The following is an 8,113-nucleotide window of genomic DNA, read 5'->3' as shown; positions in this document are numbered from 1 at the left end:
GATTCATGCAGTTATTCATTTGAGTCTGAACCCATTTCAAATGATAAAGCCACATATCCTTAACGTCATCCAGTGCGGTACGCAATAGCTTCTTTAGTTCTCTATGACGTGTCTCATTTGCACCCTGCGTTCGAGGTTTATAAGGAATACCACGCCTATGGGTTTTGCCTGATACGAGTATAAGTGCCTCCATTACGTCGGTACAAAACTCACTACCGTTATCAGAACATAGTACTCGGGGGAAACCGAAGTCATTAAAGACGTGATAGCTTAACTCTGCCACTGTTTGCGGGCGTTTGTTAGGTATTGCATAAAGCAAGTTATAGGACAGATATATACATCGCCAGTATGCTTGGATCGCGGGAGTTTAACCAAATCGACTATGACTCGGCGCATCGGTTGGTCTTCTGTCACACTTTTTAGGGGTGCCCAACCGTAGCGCTTGATCTGGTTCTTTTCACAATCAGTACAACGTCGGTATACTTCATGTATAGTTTCTTTCAGCCCCGGGTGATCAAGCCCTGCACGAATAGTCATCTTATAAGTACGCTCATATGCTCGACGAGTTAAATTATGTATTATTTAACTCTACTCTCAAGCTCTTCTAAGTCGGTCAGATTCTGGGTAACGCTGGCTGGATGAACCATAGTCTTGTTAGATAGGGCAACTTCAGTATCAGGAGGGGTAGACTCTTGAGATACGTAATTAACAACATTAGATTGTTGAAGTATCTTCTTCAGTTGTTTCGCAACTCCTGGCTGTTCTTTAAGCAGCGCTTTAAGTAGTTGAGTGCGAGCTTCAGGTTCTCTTAGAGCTTTGAGTCCTTGAACCATGGCCTTAGTTAGTTCTATGTTTTTACGATCTAATGCCGTCTCAATCGGCATTACCTCGACAGCATTCTTGTTGGGTGCATGTGTTGTACGAGTCATGAGCTTTTGTACAAACTCCTTAGACTCCTCTAGTTTAGCTAAGAACTCGGTTGAGGGTTTCCACATAGTGGTACCTGCAGGACCGATGCGACAAACGATAGTGTGTTTCCAAGGTGTCTTCTTAATAGAATAGGATCCCTGATACAAGAACGTGTCGGTTTCACGGCCGACATAGATAGGCTCGTCTTGCATCATATTAATTAAATCACGTATCCATGGGTCGGAGCTACGTACGGGACAACACAGCGTAATGGTGGATTTAGTAATGTAACATATTTAACAACTGTGCGATAAGTTGCCAAGGTGGGTTAGCCCACGCATTATGCTTGATAAATCAAGTCGAAAGGCATCAACTTTAGGATGAGTCAACGACCTATAATCAGAAACTTGTTTGTTATGTTCTGCGGCGAACATATCAATAGTAAATGGACCCCATCTTGATTGAGCGAGGTTAACCCATTTCTTATTCAGCATCCAATCGGTTGCTAATAACTCTTTTACTGTTTTCTGGTAGTCAGGGACAAGTCGACTCTCATTAGTAGAGAAATCGACCTCAGCCTTCGCGTTACCTAGCTGCTTTACAAAGCTTGGTTCGAAGCGTTCACGAGGCTCACGCTCAGTGCTACGGGCTGCTAGTGCCAAGATGGAGTCTATCTCCTTTCTCTTGTTATCGATTAGATAGCGAATGTTATCCGCTCCTTATCGTCAAGGTCGGAGTTATGCAATAGACGGTCCTCAAGGACTTGCATACCAGAGTGTAATAGCCTGAGACGAGTATGTCTGGTTCTCACTTCCTCGTCGTCAGAGCTAGAGTGGGTACTCTCTAGTGAGGTACTGGTATAACGATTACCAAAGTCGTGATTACCAGGGTTAGATGGTAAATAAGTATCGATTTTATGAGGGTGGTAAGCCTCATCGATTTCCATACGATCATAGCCTCCGACAGGATTAGGTTTGTCGAGAAGACGGTCGATTGTAGCTTCCGAGCTATAGAGATTAAATCTTGAAGTTTTACCCACTTCACCAGCGTTAACTCGCTCAGTGGTAACCCTGCTGGCTGATAAACCAGTGGGTCCCAGACTTGGAACCCGGCTCGGAATATTTTTTTCTTCGGTATAGGAAGAATATCGGCCACGTGGGATATGATCGAAGGGTCAGAAGCTGCCAGCGGCTAGCTCCTCTATATGCTCGTCTTTGCGGTTCAAATGGCGTCGAGATTGAGAAGATCCAACCACTCGTTGTCGAGTTATGGCGTCCCCAACATTTGCGACTTCCGCCCCAACATTCAGTGGCGAAGCATTTAATGAAATTTCACGAAATGGAACGCCACCATCTTTGTTAATAGGTGGATTGAGCTGACTTTTAGTAGTAATAAACCGTCGATCTCGAGACGATTCCTCCACTTGTTCAGGAGATATAACCTTTCCAATATCTGACTTTTCGCGGTCAGATGGCGAGCTGAGGCCCTGGGCTGTACTACTAGGAGACACATGGACGCTGGCGAGCCTTTCCGTGGCAGTTGAGACCTCCATTTCCAAGGCTTTAGGGTCCGACGAGTCATCCACAAGAGTTTTCCTCAGAACCAAGCTCAAAAACGGCTTCATCTACAGCTTCAGCGGCAGGCTCAGAACCAGACGGACCAGCGTCCCCAGTAACCTCAGGAACCTCAACAGGCTTAGCAGGCTTAGAGCTGGCGGCTCACTTGCCTTGAGATTTTCCTTTAGCCATAATAATAGCTCAAGAATAGGAAAATAAATATAGTCTAGGTATAGCAACTAGCGTGTAGCTAACTTTAGGGTAGTATTAGCCACTATGAGGTAGTATAGAATACTTGCAGTCCTGTCGCTGGATAGTAAGCAATTGTTAGACAGTCTAGAAGCAGTATACTACGGTAACTACTAAATAACTGAAAAATATGTAAACTTCGATGGATATTTCTATGTTTTAAACTATATTATATAAATTAAGATACAATTTAAGTCAGTTAGGATTTAGCAGTGGTAGCTTGTGTAAGAATGATCGGGACTGCCTCTTAGTAAGAGCCTTAGTATTCTCAATCACACAGGACGTACCTCTAACTGTTCATGATTGAATAATTTTCACTAGAAGTACTAAGTGTTCATGACAACATGTCTAATTTGTAGATAGACATAAGAACGTAAGTCAAGTTAATACATTAGCTAATATAAATAAAGTTCCATCTGAAGAAAAGTTAAAAAAAGAAAAAGACTTGTTGGATTTTGGAGGTTGGCGGGAAGACCAAAACCTGTAAGTAGTAGTTCAGAGATTATAAAATTTATAATATCCTACATCTACTATCGCCTCAAATAGGTCCAAGTAAATGAGTCATACCAAATACTCAGGCTATTGGAGCCATCAAAGTGAATTTAGAACACTTTGGAAATATTGGAAAAAGAACTTGTGTTAAATTATCTTAAATACAAATAAAAACCAATGTGTTATCTCATTTGATCTTGATATTTTAGACTGACCGGAGGCCGTATTTCTACAGAAGAGTAAGCTGGCAAATGACAAGCGCGCTGAGAGTAGAGAAATTGCTATGACGCCAATACAAGAGCATCTAAAGTGCATGCGCATGCGCTTTTCACAAAAAAATAATTTTGTGCAGTAAGTGAAACATTGATTTGATGTGTAGCTATTACCATACTTATTGTATAATATGTATAATTATTCAGAACAACAGAAAGTCTCCGGGACTAGATGTGAACACAGCTTGTAAGGATGCGGTAGCATTCTTCAACATAGAAGTAGCTGAGATGATGATACTTCTATGCATGGACAAAGACATTGATTACATGGTATCACCAATGGAAGCCGAATAGCATGCTTGCATTGCAGATACAATAACATGTTGATTATATATTAGCATATGATGCGGATTATATATTGCTAAGGTGCAATCGTATACTACTTGACATCAGAAGGAGGAGTGGCATCGCTGATGTGTTGTATAGGCGTGATTGCAAGAGAGCACGAGTACTAAGTCTGCTGGAGAAGTCTGAATACAAAACGATGAATCAGAGACAAAGTTCATGACGGTGTTCCAGATGCAGTACTTTTGTGCAATTGTAGAATACGGCTTCGATAATACGGTATTTATGACTGCATTGTTTCTGCAGAGTGACTACGGGGTCCGTACGGGTATGACTGTTCACACCTTCTGTCCTTGGCTTGAGTGACACCAAGCAAATATAGACGGACCGCTAACTATTGAATCGGCCTTTATGTATAAGTGGAATGCACCGGAGAAAGCCGATGAATTGCGCCGAGAGCTGAACGTGACCGAGTCTCTATTTTTCTGTCAACCGGTATTTGTCTGGGTAAATCACTCTGGAGATGCTGATGCTCGGTTGACCGACATATATGGTGAAGATTTATGAGTTATCAGTGGGTACGAGATAGAAAAACTGTATAGCATTCTGAAACTGACACAGAGAGAAATGATGAGCGTAGCAGATAGCGTTATGGAGGAGTACATATTCTTTGCTCATTATACACTAGACTGGTATGATCAGAGAAGTTTACCGACTGTGAATTTTTGATATTCGATTTGTTTTATTGACGTATAGGGCTGGCACCTATTGAGTGGACGGCAACATCTATAGAAAGTGACATCGCACCGTTCTCGAAGATGTTACGTCCCGCACTCCACCAGTACGCTGTGCAGAGAGGCATAGTTATACCTAAACGATTCAGTTCAAAAACGTTGATGGTGGAATATCTTGCTACTGACTTGCATACAGCAAGTGCAGTACTAAAAAGAATGCCTATTCCGGAAGCTCCGACCGCCTTACTTGCCGCAAGACAAAGTGTAGAAAAGACTTACGTGACACATGTGATGGTATCCTACTCAAAGCATATAATCAAGATGCGATTGAAAAAGTAGTTGTTAGTAATGTAGCAATTAAAAATACTTCGGGAAAGCGTCATATACAAGCCGACAAACAAAAGAGCAGGAGCATCGCTCAATTGTCAATCTAGAGGTTGGCTATGTGAAACTTCTTGATGACCCTACTAGAAAACACCGCATGCTGATGTATATCCGAGGAGAACTGTCTAGGAGCTACCGGTACGGCAAAATGTATGTTATTTGTGTAGCAACAATTGATAAGGACAAATCGACGAGGGCGTGGTTTTTAGACAGCATTGAGGACGCTTCTTGCCTGTTGCCTATAGCTAAGGAGAAAGGTATCACTACTGACGAAAGAGAAGGAGAGACGAAGGTGTTGAAAGTAAACCCCTGCCATAACCATTCTAAGTGTGTTCACATAAGGGCAGTGCTAGAGAGCATACGAGAGATTAGTGATCCAGGATCGACCGATGGCCAGTGCAGCTGGTCAAAAGGACCTATGTCTAGAAAGTTTAACTCAAATCAAAACATTATAACTCTGGCTAAGAGTTCGTCGACCAGAGTAAAGACTTCACACGTGCTTTCAATAGATCTAGATGAAATCCCCTTCACTCACACACATGAAAGCACTGAAAGTAGACATGGATGAAGAAGAGCGTCGACTGTACATGGAATTCAGACGATTAAAATTAGAGAGTTTTAGTGAGGAGAAGGCTGTACGTGGTCTCAAAATGGACCAAGTGTTAGACTGGTTGCATGATTCAATAGTTTAGATATTGTCATGTTTATTAATAATAAAAACAAAATAATTTGTACACATTTGTCTATAGGATATACTACATCCATATTACCACCTTCCTCAATTGAAGCATCGGAATCCATTTCGTCCAAAGTTATATCCGAATCCGTCGGGTCCTCATGTTGTGCTTGCTTGGGCATCTACCAATCTGTTATAGGCGCATCCATATTTACTAATCCTCACGCTACTTGCGCTTCATGGTCTGCTATGTTTATCTCTGACAGAGTTTTGTTCTGACCCTCGAATCCGGCTTAGTTTCTCAATTCCTCCATGTTGCGTTCAATAGTTATTCTCTCCCGGGCAATGACACGATCAGCCTGATATCTCTCTTCACTGAAGGAATACTGTACATTCTGCCTTTTCCTTAGTGTGCAAACATAAATTCCGAGTTTCTTCGATTCGTAACGAACAGTTAAACCTTTGTCATATATGTAGACAATCTTAGTTGAAACATTACCCTTCATCATACGCAGCCCATACTCTTCAGAATTATACATTCCATTGTCGGTAGCTGATCCGGGGAACGAAGATATCAGCTATATATGTACCCCCATTAGAAATAACGTTGAATTTCAAGGTTGGGAAAGATTTATAATCGCTGTAACAAACACTCTGGGTATCAACATCACACCCTGCCTTCACCATTCGGCACTCTGTGACATCTCCTATGAGTATGCCTACATCTTCATTCAAATGAAATGCCGTGTGTGTCCGCTGAGGCGTGACAGAACTTGGCCGTCTGTTCTATCGTACATCGGGAACGGCTGTCGGTACTTGAAAATGTAGCTTAGTGCAATAGCAAATGTTATGTACACATACTTTGCTGTATCCCCAGTAACGTCAAAATGGCAGCCGATACTATCCAGGTTGTTACGTGATTTCCGGAATATACATATGAAGATTATAAATCTATGCCAAGTTGACAGTTTAGGGCGGTTCTTTCCCCTGATACTAATAGGTGCATCGTCTTCTTACAGTCTTCCAACAGCGCACAGTCTTCAAGAGTACCAATCTGAATGCACCTTTGTCGCATTTTCTAGTTCCACATACTCATGTCGCCTAGTCTATTGTCTTTATTTAGCCATTCGAAAAGTCCACGTAACGGTTTGAGATTGGGTTGACCAGTTTGTTCCTTGCAGAAACGATCATTTTTCAATATCTCTATCCACTTAATTGTACTGTCAGGCAATATAGCGGCGTCTGTAGCTTTAAATGCTATATCAGGAGTAGTTTGTTTAGTTGTGTATGTGTTTAGTAATAGACTGATCGTGTTAATTTGTTCCGTTGACAAATGTATACCAGAATTTTTGAGCTTTTCCCTTAATGCAGCCTTCATAGGAGCTATAAGATTACGCTCGTGGTGTGATTTGCGCTGAACGGGAGTTGGTATATTCTCATCAGTCTTGTATAGAAGGAACCTAGGCAGCTGATTTGGTAAGAGACGCTCACGCACTGATGTCTGATCGTTGTACTGATTTTTGGCGAAGTGGTGTTTATGTACACGTATCAGCAACCTGGCAATTTTTGCGCATGCTGTCTTGATTCTCTTATTGAGTAAAGACTTCTGCTTGTCATCTTTGACATGTATTCTAACACATAAGAGTGCAGACTTTCATATGTACCCTCGATGCTCTCCCCACAAATATCCTCGCAATTAGTACATATGCATTTACCGTACGTACCAAATACTAGTACAGGTACTTCTTTCAACTCATAACCTGTCTGCCATTGTCACTCTTTGCATGGAATTGATGTTGGCGCGTAGATACAAATCTCTATTTCCATTCTTGTAATGTAGGTTTTCAAGTTTGAAATTTTTAGCGTTTATGAAAGTGTTGTTAGTTCTACCCACTATATTTCTCTTGCTTAATCTCACAAGTATCTGCTCCTCAGTGAGGTTTTGAAGGAGTTCCTTAAGCCACCGACGTGCGCGCACTGTTTCGGCTTCAACATTACCAAAGCGTGCATTGCCTTTCGGTAAAGATATCTTCCGAAAGAATCCCTTCAGACAATTACGGACACCACACTCACACTTTTGCACGAAACCTCGTTTTAGCGCCCTCCCACACTCTGCCTCCTACTTTTAGGAGTCGTTCGTGGTTTCAATTGTGGTGAGAACGTTATACTGCAGTTATACTGAATTCACGCACACAAGCTTTATTTTTGATATTTTGATATTTCTTATCCTCATCATTTTACAGTAAAGAGTAGTATGGAAAATTTTGGCGCGCACTTCGTTATTACAACCGGGACATGCTATATCCTGACTAAAATTCAGTGAGACAAATGCTATTATTTCATCGCATTAAGCTAATAGCAAGCATTCTTTTCCTATTTTGTTTTTAAACAAAATTTATATGATCAGTCTGATCAGCTCCCTCGATCTTCTCAGATACCACGTTGCAAGATAGCTACGATGCGCTATAACAGCGCTACACATACTTATGTATGTGTGCGTTATCAGCGTGTATGTGCGTGTGCATTATCCGCGTGTCTGTACGTCTGCGTCTATTT

The sequence above is a fragment of the Sphaeroforma arctica genome, assembly GCF_001186125.1.
Source record: "Sphaeroforma arctica JP610 unplaced genomic scaffold supercont1.397, whole genome shotgun sequence".
Classification (NCBI taxonomy): domain Eukaryota; class Ichthyosporea; order Ichthyophonida; genus Sphaeroforma; species Sphaeroforma arctica.
The sequence above is the reverse complement of the archived record's forward strand: the minus strand, read 5'-3'. Positions refer to the sequence as shown.